This window comes from Etheostoma spectabile, chromosome 14 (genome assembly GCF_008692095.1).
Source record: "Etheostoma spectabile isolate EspeVRDwgs_2016 chromosome 14, UIUC_Espe_1.0, whole genome shotgun sequence".
Taxonomy (NCBI): domain Eukaryota; kingdom Metazoa; phylum Chordata; class Actinopteri; order Perciformes; family Percidae; genus Etheostoma; species Etheostoma spectabile.
Genome location: NC_045746.1, coordinates 20,097,109 through 20,115,863, shown reverse-complemented (window position 1 = coordinate 20,115,863; position 18,755 = coordinate 20,097,109).

The following is an 18,755-nucleotide window of genomic DNA, read 5'->3' as shown; positions in this document are numbered from 1 at the left end:
CATAAAAATAGATTGTTTGGCAATTTTAAGACAGTTTTGCAATCAACCCCTTTTTTATACTTTCATCACTTCTGGTACTGATACCAACACTTTCCAAACTATACCCAGTGTCCTCAAGACCCCCAAAAACATGTTGAAAATGTGTTAAGACACATGGTGTATTTAGTAGCTGTTAGCTTAAACTTTCAACTTTTGGGGCCCCTGGATAGCTTGCCTGGTCTAGTGTGGGCCCCATGTACAGAGGCTCAGTCCTCACCACAGTGGCTGCAGGTTCAATTCCGATCTGCGGCCCTTTGCTGCGTGTCATTCCCCCTCTCTCTCCATCTTCATGTCTGAGCTGTCCTATTGAATAAATGCAACAACAAAAAATCTTACAGATAAAAATCTTAACTTCTGAGCCAACATGAAGCAACTAAAGCATGATAATAGTTTTGTATGCATTATGATTAGGCACTCACAACACGCTAATAGTAACACATCAGTGTAACTTCTAGTTGACACTTCAGTTAAACACTGTTGTACTAAAAGCAACAGGTGCTAGCTGCTGTAGCTCCAAAGTTCCAAGCTTTAAATACGTAATTTCTTACCACAGAAATGTATGGTTTTATTAGCTATACTTTCATGTCTTCTATGTAATGTGTGTCTGGTGGCCGTCCTGACAATAAACGTTTCAAAACAAAGTTTCAACTAAAAAGGTTTTGGGGGCTTTGTCTTGATTGGCAGTTCTCTCAGCTTCTAACACTGAGATGTGGTCCTCCTGCAGCTTTCATTTCCAGGCTCCAAACAACTGTCAGGAAACAGTCAAAGGTAAAGCCCAAGCCAAGCTTCAAAAGGTGCCTTCAGAGACCTCTGGGAAACATCAGTCTCTGCAGACGCACATGGTGGAATGAAGTAATTAATTTTACATTACTGTCAGCACAAACCACACTTGGTTTCCAGTAGACACAGCAGGACTGGTTGTCAGCATTATGAACTTAATACATCATAGCGGATGAAGAAGGCTTGTCCTGACAGAAAAGCTCATTGATATGCAGCTCTATGTCCAAATGACACAATGCAACTTGTGTTTCCTTTGCAGTCCTCTGTTTCCTGTTTTGTGAATTTGGGAAAAATCTTATGACCACAAGCACAAGTGGTCATTTCAATCAGGAAAGACATGTTTGCAGATATGCAAATGAGGTTTATTGTACAGCTCAATAACATGTACAAAGTCTTTGGCAGTTAAACTCCACTGCTATACGAGTTTTTCGTATATATCTATATATAGAGGTAGAGAACCATCAGACCCTCGCAGATGGAATCTAGACCCCGGTGGTGGCGACGAAGGAGCCCAAAGACCAGACCGAAGGAGGCTCTGGGCCGGTCAGCTGGAGTAGAAGAGTGGAGGAGTGGAGGTGGAAGGGGGGGTGGAGGGTTGCACTCTTTGCCTGCAACGACAGCTGAATTGCACAGGGAGAAACAGATTTTTAAAAGCAGGGTTGGGACTCTGTGATTGGCCCTTGCCATTTCTGTACGATTCTGATTGGTTTAGCAGGAAGGTGAACGCCTCCACCAGCTGATTCCATTTAGGAAGAGAGCTTTGATTAAATGAGGTCTTTCTGAAAGAATTAACGCTGAGCTATATTTAAATCGAGAGAGACTATTTGCATATATTCACCAGTTATACACAGCAAAAAAGTACATTTATTAGGATGACAGCTTTGATTGATTTAGCAGTGCACTGATTAAAAGTTAGGTCTTCCTGAAAGAATTTACGCTGAGCTACATTAATCACTTGTAAATATATAACTTTAATAAGAGCAATGAAAGAGCCCCTGTGATATGTAAATAAAGAAACCTGCTTTGTGTTCACTGCATCACAGATAATGGAAGATATATGAAAATAGTATTTACCATTAACCCCCCCACAATGTTTGTCCATCATGTGTTGAAGTAACACATCACACTGTAGGTCTTTTACAGTTTGGCTGAATAGCTAAAACACTGAACACCATTCTCTGAACCAAATGATCAGTGGCCTAAACCCATTCGTTGAATCAATCACTGTTTTGGAAAAACTCTAAACACGTTCTTACTCGCCAAAACACATTTCACACTGTGATGCACTTGTGTTGCAAAATGGTTAACATGGGCAGCAAATGTTAAAGAGCTCATATTATGCTTTTTGGCTTCCCCCTTTCCTTTATTGTGCTATATATATCTTTTTTTGTTTGTTATATAGGTTTACAAAGTGAAAAAGACCAAAGTCCCCCCCCCCATCTCAAACAGAAAACACTGTTCACCAACTGCTCCAAACAGCTCTACTGTAGTCCAGCCTTTACTTCTGTGACAAACGTGTGTCACTTTGTAACACGCGTTATAATGCTCGCCTAGCTGCTAGCGTGGCACACCCTCCTACTTTGCTTCTGACTGGCTAGTAGTCCTTACCTAGCGACTGCGCATGTGCAACTCATAAAGAGGAAATAGAAGTGAGATGCCTCACTCTGTAGCTAAAACAGAGAGCTCAACACCCAGGGCGAAAAGAGGAGCTGCAGCAATGTGCGGTACAACAACAATATGGTGTTTTTTGAAAATTAAACCATGTAAACCTATTCTGGTATAACCTCAAAATATAAATATGAACCTGAAAATGTCCATAATATGAGCACTTTAAACACAGCTAAAATACAGTTGTCATCATTTACACAAGACTCAAAATTACACACACACACACAGTACACACATGTTATAGTGCACGGATGGCAAAGGAGCACTGATTGATTTTGCGGTTTCACAATAGTTTTTTTGTGTACTGTCATGTGCTTTTTATTTTTTTTGCAGATGGACTACTGTATTGTTTTACAAGTGCCTAATATACAGATATTCAATCTTGTAGTACTTGCACTACTTGCAGTGTACAAGATATTCACTGTGCAAGGGAAAAATGTGTTTATAATATGAAATACTGTGATAAAATTAATAAATAAAAATTCTGTAACTACATGCCCTGGACACTATTTTTGAATGTTCTAAATGTGAGGAAAAACTGTAATAGTACCACGTAGTTAACTCTGTTGGCTTTGGACCTTTGTTGCTCATCATCTGATCCCGTTGGTTTTTTTCACCTCATTTCTGACACTAATAAATAATATGCAAAAATGCCCTTAAAAATTACAGACAGAATATGTGGCATTCCTGTCTCAATGAACAACAAGACAGAGCAACAATATGCATATAGACGTTAGAGTTTGCATCAATATGTTGATCCAACAGGAAGCCCCAGAGAAGCAGATCCTCAGGAGAGTTTGCATCTCTGCTCAGCGCATCCCGAGAGTGTCTCATTACAGGCTTCGATTTAGAAAACCACTTCCCTGTGAGGCAGAAACATGGCTTTCCTGTGTAGGGGGACAGCTGCAAATTAGCAAGACAAAGAAACCCAGGGCTAAACATGTAAAAAAAGAATTAATAATGTAAAGGGCAAATCCTACGTCGAACTCGCTCTTGTTTCATCAATCTGTGATGTTCAACTACAGTTTTTTCCAACTGCTCACACACCCTTTCAAAAATATGTTTCCTTTTTTTCAAAACTCTAAACACAATTCCCCAAAATGCACAAACAACATGCAAATACTTCTTTCATAATAGTACATTTTTGAATATACCATATTATATCTACGTTTCAATACAATGTTCTACAGGCTGATCACCAGTGCTGAGCTACGCTTCATGTCTTCTCCAGGGCTAGAGATATGGGATTTAAAAAAGGTAAATATAGGGGTAGGTACAAAACTACAAACCGTGGATGGGTGGCAAACCAGTTTTGAACCAGAACAGCCTAGTTCTAAACTAACATTGTCCCATATAATCACAAATCTACCAGGCTCCTGATCTGGATCAGGGACAAGCATTGTGTAAATTGCATCCAGAAAAGTGAGCATATGGCTGGTGTTGTACAGTGTGGCATTGTGATGGAGTACCCCGTTTTGAGTGATGACAGCACACATAGTTATATTACCCCCACACTGTCTAGGGACGTTGGTAATTGCCCTCTGTCCTGTTACATTCAGTCTGCGGCGCTTGGATTTGGTGAGGTGGAAGCCAACCTCATCCACATAAATAAATTCATGGCGGATTCCACGGGCATCCATCTCCAATGCTCTCTGTAACAGACAAAAGAATACACAGATCAGTAAATGTGGTATGTCTGAAGTACTGGAAGTAGTGTTGCATACGTATCTCTACAAAGTCATGTCAGATTCTTGACTCTGTCAGATTCTCTCAAATGGCACCTTGTAAAGTTGTTTCATTGTCACTTGGTGCTGTTGGCGGATGTGTTGTATGGTTGACAGGCTTACAGCATTGATGTTGCTAAATATGCTGTCATTATTCAAGATATGCTTTGTTATCTTTCGAATCCTAATTAAATTGTTGGCCAAAACTGTATTTATAGTTGTAGTCTCTTGTGCATCTGTAAATAAGTCCTCCAACATGTCTTTACCTTTCCACAGAATTCAAACACAGTATGTTTGAAAACATGATTGCCAACCTCTTTCATTCAATGCAGTGCAGTAAATGGATGTCTTAGAATTACAAATGTTTATGCAATACTATGCAGTCATACGTATGTTACAGTACATTACTGTAACGCTGGAATAGTCATCATGTAGTGGCATACCTGCTCTCATTTCTGAGGGTTCGAATTATGGACCCCACTGTAAGTTGGACCCCAGTTTTATGTTTTAATTATGGACCCCACTGTAAGTTGGACCCCGGTTTTATGTTTTAATCATGGACCCCACTGTAAGTTGGACCCCCAGTCCAGCCTCTCTCTTGGTCACACCGTGGTTGATCACATGATCAACAAGTGTTGCCCTAATCCCATCAGAGATGGCTCTCCTTCCTTCTCTTCTTTGTCCTCGTCCTCTTCTTCCTCTACCTCGTCCTACTCCTCTTCCAACTCTTTGTCTTTGAATTTGTCTTCGTTGTTGTCCCCTGCCTCTCCCCGCTTGCTCTCTGTCTCTGTCTATTGTTCAAAACAGGTAATCTGACCTTTGACCTATTTAGAGGCATATACTAAAGCAGTAATTGGTTAGTGATTAGTTTAGTAATTAGTGTTTGCACATGTGAGCAGTGTGTGTGTGTGTGTGTGTATGTGTGCCCTGCTAAATAAGGGGCAGTCTACACACACCTGGTTATTTTGACATTACTGAGACATTTCCCTTCGTTTACACGCAAACGGAGAATTCTAAAAACTTCGTCCGGAGAAAACTTTGCACATTTGCATGTGAACTGAGACAAACGGAGGTTTAGGCCGCCGAGGAAGTGAGGAAGGGAAGAGAGGGGAAGTGATTCCTTGCTATTTTTGGGATTCTGATTGGCTACGTGGGCTTGAGCTTCTCGTTACACCGTTTGGCATGCTCTCGTTGGCATTGACGGCAAAACGTGTTAACAAACGCTTTACTTAAAACTAACAGCTGTGCACAATGTTATTTTTGAAAGCGGAGAGGTTGAAATGTCCGTTTATGAAAATAGCCACGTAGTCTCATTGTTGATTGGTTGTGTTTGGAAATAGAAAGCAAGTCACTTCCTGTTAGATTTTTGTGTATGCATTGCAGATAGATAGATAGATAGATAGATAGATAGATAGATAGATAGATAGATAGATAGATAGATAGATAGATAGATAGATGGACAGATAGATACATAGATAGATAGATAGATAGATAGATAGATAGATAGATAGATAGATAGATAGATAGATAGATAGATGGACAGATAGATACATAGATAGACAGATGACTTCAGGAGAGTTGGAGTTGGAGAGAGACAAGTAGACATAGTGATGAAATAGATGGAGAGAGTGAAAGAAGTGAGTGAGCATAATGAAACAATCCCAGTCTGTGTCCAGTGTGCCGTGCTCTGGTTGGTTAGCAGTGTCTGTTTCAGGCATTTTAAGGTGCAGCCTGATAGCAGTGGGGACACGAGTGTCTCTGTGGCAATTATCTGTCAACCTGCTGCAGGATGAGCTGCTCGGACTCTGGTGCAGAACTTTTGGAGCAAAGTGTTTTGGAGCTCAGCTCAGTCTGCATGGAGGGAGCCACTGCACTGATAGTTGTGTACTTCTGACAGACCTAGCTTGCAGCTTTTTCACATTAAATGTTTTATTTGGGGGAAGCCAACAGCATGATAATTATCATAAGAAGAGATTAGCATACCGATCATGTGGATGACGCAGGACTTAGCATCTCCATAAAGACGGCTTTAACAGGAACTGAAATTAACTGGTTGGGTTTTCCTCATTTTGTCTCTTTTTGCAATTCAAATATATAATAAAAAAAAATGCAAGAACACATACTTTACCCATGAACACATACACATGGACTTAATGGACAGAAAATGACAACTGCTGCTACTTGTACTACAACTACTGTATCTACCTTGAAATCCTCGATGCTCTACAGAAATGGCCTGGCTGAATCTACGGAGAGTTTTCTTTTCAAAAACGTTCTAAAATCGGACTCGCTGTTCTGAATTTGTATGCATGCTGTGCATGTTGTCATAATGAGTTGTCTGTTGGAGAATTGTCACAATGTCTGTCTCAGTTGGTTTTATTATACTCAGTCTGCCCCACGTCCAGCCACTTCTCACTTCCCCCAGGTCCCCTCCACCAGAGACTCTCCCACATATTCCCAGTCTCCTCGTACTTCCACCTGCTCACATGCTCCCACTTTCCTTCATCAGCCCTGCAGTACGTCATTTACTGGTCCATTTCCATTCGTTTCGCACCAGATTGTCAATGTTGCTTCGCGCCTTGCTTTCCAGCCATCTGAACCTGTATCTGTGCGTGTACCCTTATCTGTGCCTGCCTGCCTGTCTGTAAGCTCATGCCTCTTCTTCAGTACATCACTGAACCGTTGCTGTCTGCCTAGATTGTATGCCATTTGGTCCATTACTTGTTGCCTCGCACTCGGCTGCCAGACCGAATAAGCACCGCTGGGTCTCAACCACCTGAATATAAGTAATAACTGGAAGTGCCATACTGCCATATTTTTTTATTGTTTGCAAAGAAAATCTATTCTCCCCCATTAACACCCATCTATTTGGAAAGTTTGAACCTGGCAGTATGGCCCTAATAGTTCCTTTGAGTGCTAAAGAAATACTAAGCTGTCTGCAGAACTGGAAGTTTTATCTGGACAAAGATTATCTGTTCAGATAAGCAATCTGCATATACTTGACAGCACCCTTACAGTATATTTTACAGATCTTTCTGATTGCCGTGACACCGGAGACAAATTAGAAAAATGTAGCTGTCGAGCTACCAACAATACTAGTCACTCACAGTGCCACCTTTTTATAAAGAGAAACGGTCTTTCAAAATACAGCCAGATGATGGAATCTTCATTTCATTTCTGGCGGACTATTGGAATTCAAAATAAAACGTGTCTGTCAAATCTATTTATTGCGTTATGAAACAATGTACCTGAAACATCCCCTGTGCCTCGAGGGATCACATATGACAGATGTAAAAGTAAACAGAGCAAGAGGCTGAGGGGAAAAGCAGGTAAAGCTAGTTTAAAATAAACACACCAGACATGAGCGCGATTGGGTCTTTTCCGGTTAGTGGACACTCAGCCTGCTGTCCCTTCGTCCCATTAAGTCAGGAAGAAACGTGGAAAAGAAAAGCACCGACGGCGCTGCGTGATGCCAACAAACAAAGAAGTGAGCTGCCACTTGGAGACCACTCAGGCATCAGGAAAATAGAGACCTTTCAACAATACTCGGTTGTTTTCCTCAAATGTAGTTTGCATTCATCGATTCAAGAGGGAAGTTTAAGCACAGAAGAGGTTGTCCTTAATGGTGCAATCGCATCTGACACAAAGGCATGAATTACTGTCAAACCCATTTCCGGTAGCGTCTGATTGATAGAACTATTACAACAATATTTTGTAGTGTACCTTTGATGTGGTGATAGGGAAAGGATTTTCTGGGGGAGGAAGACATGCAGAGAGGAAAAAGAAATAAAGGGGGAGAAGGAGCAGACAAGAGAGCGAGATGATGTATTAATTGAACGGATTCAAATTTCCATTTTTTTTCTGAGGAAGCTGGAGGGGACAGAACGCCGCAGGAGAGGAGAGAGGAAGCCAGAAAACGAGACGGAGAAAGGGTGATGAAAACACAAGAAGAAAAAGATAAACTCAGAGGCAAAATACTGCAGCTATAAAGACTACGGGAGTGTGAGACACAAAAGCCCCTTTCAGACATGCACACTTCACTCGGTAAATGTGCTGGCAATAAAGATTATGACTACAATAAGTGGAGCGTTTTAAATCTGTGTTGAAACCGTTCCTGAAGAGTGATGTGGTTATGGGTAATTAGGTATGTTTCCAGGAATGATTTTATCTGCTTTCATAATACTTCATTTTTGTCTTTTCTAAATCTGTATTAACATGATTTAAGATACTTCATAGTTAAGGCTATACGTTCTGTGAAATGTGGCATCGGTCTACTACATGTACAGACTGATCTTATGAAATGACGCATGTGTGACACAACAATTCATATGCCATCATTGGCGTGATACAAAGACGCACACTCACTTTTTAGCGTGTATATCAACGCCTCTTGGCCTCCATTGACTAACGTTATTTTGCAGCAGCGAGTGGTATGAAAGGGCAAAAGAAATCTCTTTTCCTAAACTCAACCATGGCTTTCTTTTTTCAATTACACGGTGGCGTGTATGTGTATGCCTGGTCTATACAGCGTAACCATACACGCAGATAGCTCAAAAAGCGCACAGATGACACGTCACTTGGCTTAAGAAAGTGGCCATATACAGTATATTTACGCAAAGTCAGGTGTATTGTGGCGGACTCAGGGGCGTAGCCATGATTTCAGAAGTGAGGGGGACAGATGTTTCAGGAGGATGATTTTATTGAAAGATCCTCTCCCGTTTGTCTCTCCAAAATGGGGATTCCAAGTAGCATAAATTGAATTTACTGTATGTTTGTTGAGCATGCCAATGAACCAGGTAAGTTCCTCATTATGCAAAAAGATAAGACTTTTAAAAAAAAAGAAAATTAAAAATAGTGCTCATACAGTATATCCATAATATGATGTTATGATTGTTGACCATCTGAGGGCCAGCTGACAATCAATAAGAAACAAGAAAGAGCACATATTTTGGTTTATGTTATACAGTATTTGTGTGATTTTGATGTGTATTTCCAAGTACTTAAAAACTAGCACTTCAACTGTTTTATAAAAATATTCCTTCACTGTGATTTTAACAAACATTGTCTATATATGTATGCTCCATAAATTCTATCCGGCGGTTCATAAGATCACAGAGTTCTGAGAGTTTAACCACCAGTCCAATTAATCATCAAAGGGATGTTAATGTCTTAACTGCTATGTGCGTCTTTTGAACTGTGAGTATAGTACCATGGTTTGAATCATCTCTTTTTAACTAAATCTTGCACGGAAAAGCACTATACCCGTGTTCAGAATTTCATTGGCTAAACAAACTGTCCGTCATCAGCCCAACCGGTTGCAATTGGCTGGATCTGTACACAAAAAGAAAAGAGGCGTGTACCTTCTTTCACCACAGGCACTCGTTGGCTACTGTAGGCTGTGGACGAGACAATGAAGCTCCTATTGGTTCAAGTTAGATGTCAATCAAAATGTCGGACTGCAGCGGGATCTTAAAAGTGGAGTCGGCAGGTGATTACACGCGAACTTGATTTAGTCATGAGAATACAGTGGAATATTGAACATGTACCGCAAAATTAGAAATTTAAAAACGGCTGCCCGTGCATATATTGTAATGTCATAACGTGTTTGGACTGAACATTTGACCGGATTTGATCGTCTGGACCTTGGTCGATCAGGATGAATGAGGTTTCAAAGGTGAGTTGCCTCAAAGTTGTTAATTGTTTGTTACTCTGTCAGAGGGGATTGTACCGACTTTTTGTGATTGTGTAAGCTATAACGATTGTTTGTCTTATAACGACGTGAACGTCAGCACTGTTGAATGATGACGTCTGTAAAGCTCACGAGTCACGACGCATGCTCTAGCTGATAGGCTTAATAAAAAGAAAGGCCTAATAATAAGTAGGCTACACTAAAACATACTGCAGACGCTGCAACGTAAGATTACAGGACTGTCTTTATGAACACTGTGAAACTTTTACCGTAAATTTACTAATATAATAATATAGGCTACTGGCATTTACAGTGTGCATACTGTATTTTAAAACTCCACTGCGATTGACAGTAAATACCTGTAATCTGCAACATTCTGCAGATAGTGCTGTAATATTATTAATTTCACCCAGAATGCATTGCCACTTACAGTGTGATCCTGTATAATATTAAAACAGTAAGACACTGTGAGATTATAGCTGTAAATTCACATCAAAGGTTTACTTATGAAATATCCTACATATTTGTGAACTACAGTACTTTTTGTAAACCCCAAAAAGAATCCCGGGAGTCCCCCCCCCCCCAGGGATGCTGACACTGCTGCCTTAAAGAAAACAGCCAAGCACAGATTTAGAAAGCAGAGGCCCCTGTATGACCTGATGTGACTCGAGTGCAGATGCAGAGATGGGAGGTTTACTGTGATTTTTCAGATATTTTGATGTTAAGCCTAGCCTGCTATTAGTTTTTGTGCAGACTTTTCCCTTTTACTCCTTACATTTTAACACGAATATCGGTACTTTCTACTCCTTACATTTCACAAAATTGGCTCGTTGCTTAAGTTTAAAATAATTTCACAGGAGTTACTGTTATTTTTTTGCGTCATTAATCCCGAATGAAATCCAACCGGATGGGAATATACGTTGTACTTGATGCACCACTACAAGATGACTCGACAGATTCTGCAGCATTTATTCGCCGCAAATCTTTGTGGCTTGCTGGCGGTAACGTTAGCACATAGCAGTATGGACGGCAACAGGATTGAAAATGAAGAAAACAGATCCCAGAGATTCGGCAGACAAGCAGCAAGACATTCCCAATCATCCTTGGCCTTATCTGAGAGAGATAAGGACAGATCTACGGGACGTATTTATTAGTATTAAAAACTAATTAACTTCTACACCCCCAGCAGCATGCTGGGTATACAGCTCACTGCAGTACATTCAATAACAGAGCTTACTCAAACAAGGATCAGCGATGTAACTTTTCAGAAGGAATACTTTTGTCTGTGGGAAAAAAAAAAAGTCTGGTCCCAAATAACTTGCTGTTAGCAAATGATGGGTACACTCCAGCATTGCTAGGGGACCCACCTGTGTCTAGGCAGGTATATATTGCTCTGGACCTTAGGAAGGGCAGTGTCGAGTGTGAAGTTGTTTGGATTAGAGGTTCTCGAGAAAGCCTTAAGCAGCAACAGCAGAGGCCAATCAGCCGGCCCGTTCTGGACAGGCATGTTTTGAACGGGCTCTGCACTGGTTGAGCTGAACTGAATTAGATTGACCTAAAGTGAATAGAAACTGAAGTGGACTGATTTTAACGTAGCAGCCGAGGGAGACACCAGCTAGATGGAAATTGAGACAAATAAGGAACAGAACAAGTAAATGTGATAGAAAGGGAGAAGCACTGCAAGATAGACCACCTCCTACACACACACACACACACACACACACACACACACACACACACACACACACACACACACACTCCTACAATGCAGTGTTAATAGCGATGCCCAGGGTTTCTGTATATCTACTTTATGCTGTATGTGGGGGTGGGGGGGGAGAATCACAGTGAATTAACAGTCGTCACAGAGCAGCTAGTGACCCGCTGCAGAATATGGCCACGTGTGTCGGATGAAGTGCCTATGTAATTGGACGAGACAGTTTAATGGCTTCGTTGCAACCATTCCGGGGTCGGGAGAGCTCGAGTTCGCGGGAGGTTTGGAGATTAAAGTGCCGGCGGAGCTGAAATGACGTGACCCGCTGTGACACGGCAGGTGAAAAAGGTTTGAAGCACAAATTCAATTTCAAACCCATAAACTACAAAGATCGTGCTGTTATTGTTTTTGTTGCCTATTCGAAGTCTCTCTATCTCCTCCTCGCCCACCAAGATTTCCCACACACACACACACACACACACACACACACACACACACACCTGCAAACTTTCTCTTGAATGCATGTGTGTGAGCTTTCACAGACGCACACTATGCTCACTTTTATACACACACTGTCAACTTTAAGAACAACTGGGACTCTCACACACATGCACTCTATTATACATACAGAAACCCTCTTTCCTTACGCATACACATACAATCTCTGGACACACAGTCCCAAACACAACCATCACTCACTCAGCAGTGGCCACAGCGGGGGGCTGGCAATCTTCTCCAGGCTTCAGACCACAGGTGGTAAACCAAACAATCAGCAGTTCCCACCGCGATATCAGAGCAAACTGTCCTCACGCAGCTCAATTGACTTTCTTGTGACAGTGTAGGAAAGAATTTTTTTCTTTTTTGTCTTTAGTGGAACTTCAAAATTCAATAATAACGACGACAACACCAGTGGTCAGCTTCATCTGGAGCTTGGGAACAGTAAGGTGCTCTCCTTGTAGGAGAAAACTCAACAAAAATGACAGATAGGCAGACAGTGACAGTGAATGAGGTCAAACTGAGACGCCACTGTTTCTGTCTTCTATGAAAACGAATAATCGCGCTCAGAATGTGAGGAGACAAAAACGATAAAGTGATGCACAAAATATGCATTTACTGATATCAGCTTCTCAAATGGGAGGATTTGCAGGTCTTCTATGTTTTATATCACTGTAAATGTAAAATAGGCGTATTTGTGTGACAAAGCAAGACATTTTGACATTCTTCACTAATTTATGATACCTACACTTTTGCACACAAAAAAGAGATTTGTTGTACAAATAACCATTGGTTCTAGCTCTACTTCTTTTTTTTTTTGGTTACCTTATGTCTACTTATAGGTAACTGCAGCCAAAGGTCAAAGTGTTAACTAACTGCAGTAGGTAGTGTGTTAGTAGGAGAACAAAATAACAGTGCACCAAGTCTGTAGTTTGTCATGGTGGACCCAGTCAAAGCTGGTCTTGTGACGCTCTGGGACCCAATTTAAACTCCAACACATCTAAAAATGACTCCAATTTTAAATTGAACATGCGAGGGATTGGTGTAGAACTCCATATTATAATTTTTTTTGGGGGGTGGCTTTTATGGCCTTTTTAATGAGAGGATAGCCTGAAGATAGAAAATGGACTCAGCCCAGATGGGGGCACTCTCTCCTGTGTGAGCTGGAGGTCACCATAGAACTCCACATTACAATATCTGACGTTTGGATGTCCTGCGCATGCTGATCTCTGAGCAGTGGCCAAATATATGCCATATGGTCAGACATGGTGAGAAGTTCAAGGAAAATCTTTCTCAACAGTATCCATTCATCCAGTTTTGACCGGAAAGTGTCTCATATATATATATATATATATATATATATATATATATATATATATATATATATAGGATGAGCACTTTACTATTATTGTACGTTAAATGAATTTGTTAATGAAGTTATTCCATTTGTTAATAAAAGTCCCTTTCTTCCTGATCATGCCCATTAAATGACTCCAACCCCTTCACCTGTTAGCTACTTTTTCCGGTTCACCTGTTGCAAACAGTCTGGTCTAGTCTGGTGGAAATATCGTCCGTGCTGTCAGCTGCCATAGCAACGTGCCAAAAGTCATGTAACTGAAACACCAACATTGGGTAACTCCTGCTGCACGGGAAATACCACAAACTATGGTTAAATTATGGGAAAAGGGTTTATTGAGACCTTTTTTTGTTTTTAATTTTGGGCTACTAGAAGTTTGATTGAGCTGCATGGGACAGTTTGAGGTTAGCATACTTACTATAACTGCATTTGTCTTTTCCTTACACTTGGATGAGGAAAACATTTTGTATGTGCTGCGTTTTGTTGCGTCTGGGGTCACTGTGCTTTGCTCTGCTTGATTCTTCTGTTTTTGTAAATTACCCATATACCAACTGTAAGCTAATTTAGGGTTAGAAATGGCAATCCCTGACTGACAGAAACTGATACACCAAGAACTCTATGTATTTCAGTACTTTAACCCCGAACCTACTCCTAGACCTTTTCACAGCAGACATGTTGAGGTGGTACAGCAGAAAAGCAATGTTGAAGTTAACAAATAATGCTAGGTGTTTAAGTTCCAGTGCTCGCTCACTAACGTAGCATACCGGGTTGGGGAGTAATGTTATAAAGCTTTTATTTCTTTTGTTCTATGACACAGAAGACATCTGCTGTGGAAAAGGTTATCTATCTTATTGTGTATATTAAAAAAGTACAATATGTCCCTTCCTGTGACGGGGCTCATGGCTGCCGTCACGCTAGCAACACGCTACCTATTTTAGCTCTCAAAGACTGACCTGGAATGATGCCTGTTTATAAGTTTGTTTTATTTAGTGAGTTCATATTTTATGTTAATGATCACAAAATTAAAATCCCCTGTTAACCTAGCCATTCCTCATTGTTAATGTGAATTGTATGTAGGTCGTTAGGAAACAGTGTATGTTTTTTTTTGATATTGTGATCTATATTCATATTTTTCTTTTCTTAGTATTTTGTTAATGGTTTTGTGTTGCCTAAGGACCTTAATTTGGAATATAAATAAATATCCCATCTTTTCCCACCACATCTCTGACTCATCCTGAGTGTTTTTTCACTTGCTCGACTTCTGGCTACATCTACCCACAACACTTCCCTCTGAGGTAGTGTAGTAGAAGAAGAGAATGGCATGCGATTGAAATACTCAGGTGAAATAAACCGGTTACATTCCACTACTGCTTTTAAATGATAAATCATTCATCATCATTAATAATAAAAAAAACCTGACATCCTGAAAACTCTAGCTGGATGGTGTTTTGAGCCTCTACTGTCGCCGTCCCGGCAGCTAACCCCAACCTTAACCCTGAACATAAGCATTGCCGCGCTGCCTGGAAGGAGAGGTTGCGGGCTTAAAACACCAAACACCCATGCATCACACAACTTCAGTTCAGGGTCAAAGCAACAGACCAGCTGAATGTATGACTATGAGACTGCTGGGGTCTCTGCTTATGAGCGAAAAGCAGAATAACTGAACTATCAGCTGCTTGTTGTTGGATGTCGTGAGAAGTCTTTCCTCACACCACCTTTCATCCCGTGTGAACATAAAATCTATTTGTAGCAGTAAACATTTGGTAGAAATGGGAGCAAAATTGAACATTTGAGTTTGTTATCAAGTAGTTTCTTCCAGAAATGTCATTATGGTTTCGACAACGAACATGAGGACGGAATAGAACACGACTAGGCTGGGCACTGAAGTCAATACTTTTTGGGCACAGACCGAATTGCCTCTAAAGTATCAAAAAATGCCTCGTCATTCAATACCCAATTTCAATACACAAGGGCCAAATCTCATGAGTGTCATTGAGCCAATAAGCATGCTTCTACTAAGATCTCATAATGTTTGTGATAGGCTTTTACCCGTCGCTGAGACTGGGCTCACATAGTAGGAGCTGAAAAATACGTAAAAAGATTTGTGCTGCCATGTGTTATGTTGGCATTTCTTTTTTCTTTTTTCTTTGTTTTTTATAAAATTGGTAACTAGAAAAAGTATCAATTAGGAACCAGTAAAGTAAAGCTTCAGTGCTTCAAGTGAAGTTAATTGTTATTATCATGTTTTTTTTTTTTATTCCTCCGTGTCCTCCTTGGCTACTAGCAACTGCGAGGAGGAGGGGTGGGGACCGTGCGCCAACAGTATTGTTGTCATTACTTAAACCTCGGGTCTAATTTGACCCATTTTCAAAAAGTTGCTGTCTCAGAAATTGGGGTTTCTTTTAAACAAATAATGAAAAAAGAAAGTAAAATAAATGATCAGTTCACTACTTTCTTCGAATGTGGGTGTTTTATTTAATTTTATAGCATTTGAAAAAAAGATTGACAGATGTCGGTACAAACTTTAAAAACTTCAGAGGAAAAAAAATCACAAAACTTTTAAAAAACATAAATTAATCGCCAAACGTCAGGAAAAGTTACAAATGTTGAAGAAAGTGTCAAAAACATTGAGGGAAAAGCAACAAAAGTGTTACAAAAGACAACCAAAAGTCTTATTTTAGGACATTTTAGGCCTTTTATTTGATTGGACAGCTTAGCCATGAAAGGGGAGAGAGCGGGGATGACACGCAGAACAGGGACGCAGGTCGGTGACCACGGAGCCTCTGTACGTGGGGCTCACGCTCTACCAGGTGAGCTAACCAAGCGGCCCGCTAATTTGAAAAAATTGACCCAAAAAAACGAAGTGACATGGTCAACGGGGAGGATAACACAAGGGTTAAAATCCCTCATGGGGGCGACAGAAACTGTGCACTATAGCTTTAACTTTAGCATTCTGCTGTAGCGCACAGCACCACTCATTATATTAGTATTAGGTTTTACAGGTATCTGCAAAAGCGTCAGAGGAGCCAGATTCACCTGAGGAGGATGACGTGTACAGAACATGAAGGTAGGCTTGATTTAAGGCTTCATATGGGAAAAATAGTCAAATGACATCAAATGTGATATGACATCTCATGCTTTTGCCTCTGGACAATGCAATGCACTGGCCAATTAAATCCGTGCAACCTGAAGCAACAAACCTACCCTTGCAGCGCCTTATTTTTGTAACACTGAGCTGTTTATTGGTCGCGTAATTCTGAATCCTGAGCCAAGGCAGTACAGCGATGGCATATTAAATGTGTCCTAAGTACATTTTTTTTAGACATGAGAAACATATTGTGTACTTTTAGTGCACATTAGTACAAAAAACCCAAAAGTGTAGGTATTGAGAATAGGCCTCTCTTTTCTGGCAAGTTATTTTTATCGCTCTCTTTTTGTTAAGAAGAAGAACCCAAAATTGAATGGAACGTTCGTGTCTGTCCTCAGGGAGTTGTGTGAATGGCATTTTGGTCCAATGTAGGTACAAGTGGGTAGACACAATGAAAAATTACAACACGATAAGTCTCCTGGATTGCACTGGATGTTCCAGATTGATTATGCTCTACACAACAGTGTTGAGTATCCGAGGGGGGATTTCTTCTCTATCTCTTTTCTGTATCTAAAACAAAAGTGGATGTCTGTTTTAGCTAACCGCTCTGTATTCTCTGGTTATTCAACAAGCCTCTGGAGTGCTGGAAGCCTCTGAACACAATGCCAGTTGATTGGCTGTGTGCTCTTCTACTGTTGCAAAGAGTATTTTTACCTCTTAGTGGTTTTGTATGGGGCTGTGTGGGTGAGAGTGCAGTTGTGTATACAAGTGTGTTGACAATAAACAGCTCACTTTCTCTTCATCTTCATCTTTATTTAGTCTGCGTGTGCACGCTGTCAACACAAGACAAACATGTTTTTGCTGCTACTCCCACGTCAGTGCCAAGACAATCGTTGATAATGAAATCTGAACACATTTAGAACTTAACTTGCGATTGTTCATTACACCTTGTGGGTTTGAGACACAACGTCTTGACTCTGAGTTGAAGCACAAACAAAACCCAACAACATCCCTAACCCAACAACAAAGAGCTAAATGTTCTGTAGGAAAGAGGCAATCTGTAAGGTAATTAAAGAAAACTTTATATAAACCAGTGAGGCATATTATGATCAAATGCATTTAATCATCCAAAAATAAGATGATGCCTATTTTAATCTTCCTTTTTCACCGTGCAGAGTTAATGTTCAAGGAGGGTGGGCGAGTTGGGGTGGGCGTGGCCTCCAGTACATGTCAGCCATTTGGAGCTCTTCCACAGGGATAACTTCATGACGTGTTGAGCAAAAGACTGGAAACAGGAGGGAACTCCTACTTCTATTTACATTTTGTGGGCCCTATTTTAACGATCTACGTGCACGGTGTGACGCTCATGGTGCAGGTGTGTTTAGGGCGTGTCCTAATCCCCTTTTGCTAGTTTGACAGGGGGGGAAAAAAGGGTCAGTGTGTCTTCATTAATTCACAGGTGTGTTTTGGGCGTTACATGCAGTAAACCAATCACGGTCATCTCCCATTCCCTTTTAAAAGCCGGGTGGGTTTGTACCTTGGCGCATTGCCATTATGATGTCGGATTTGCACCGTCATATTTTTATTTGTAATCTTTTGAGAAAGATTAAGAGCCACTTCTGCCATTGCAGATGAGTGATCAGCTGATGACTCTCCTTCTTCTATTGAACTGATTATTTGCTGCACCGCAAGTCTATATTGACTCAAAAACGTGTGTACACAAGTTTAACCTTTACGTGAGATTTAATCGTAGCCTCAGCTCACGGCCATATTGACAGAAGCCGAGCATTGCGTGGAAATGACCGTCCGCCGGTTTTACACTTTCTTTCCGCCGTACGTTCTTTTTGTAAACGAGGCCAGTGTGTTAACGTTTCTCATTTGTCCATCAGTGGCTGCAGTTGTCAAATCTATCTTATTTATCACATATGGCCGAGATCACAAGAATGCAAAATCGCCTAAACTGTAACTTCTGCTTTTATAGTCCCGGGACAATTTCTCATGGATATAGTAATAGATCTGAGGTCTTACCATTCAACATCGCAACATGTTATATTTTATAAAATGAGCCTTTTTGACCATTGATTTGACCACTTGACCATTTTTATTGCTTCTGTAATGATGCGGCTGTAGATGTCCAAATTGAATACTATCAAAACATGTTTTTGTTTATGACTTGGTTGCAGTGACAGTGGGTAACACCGATG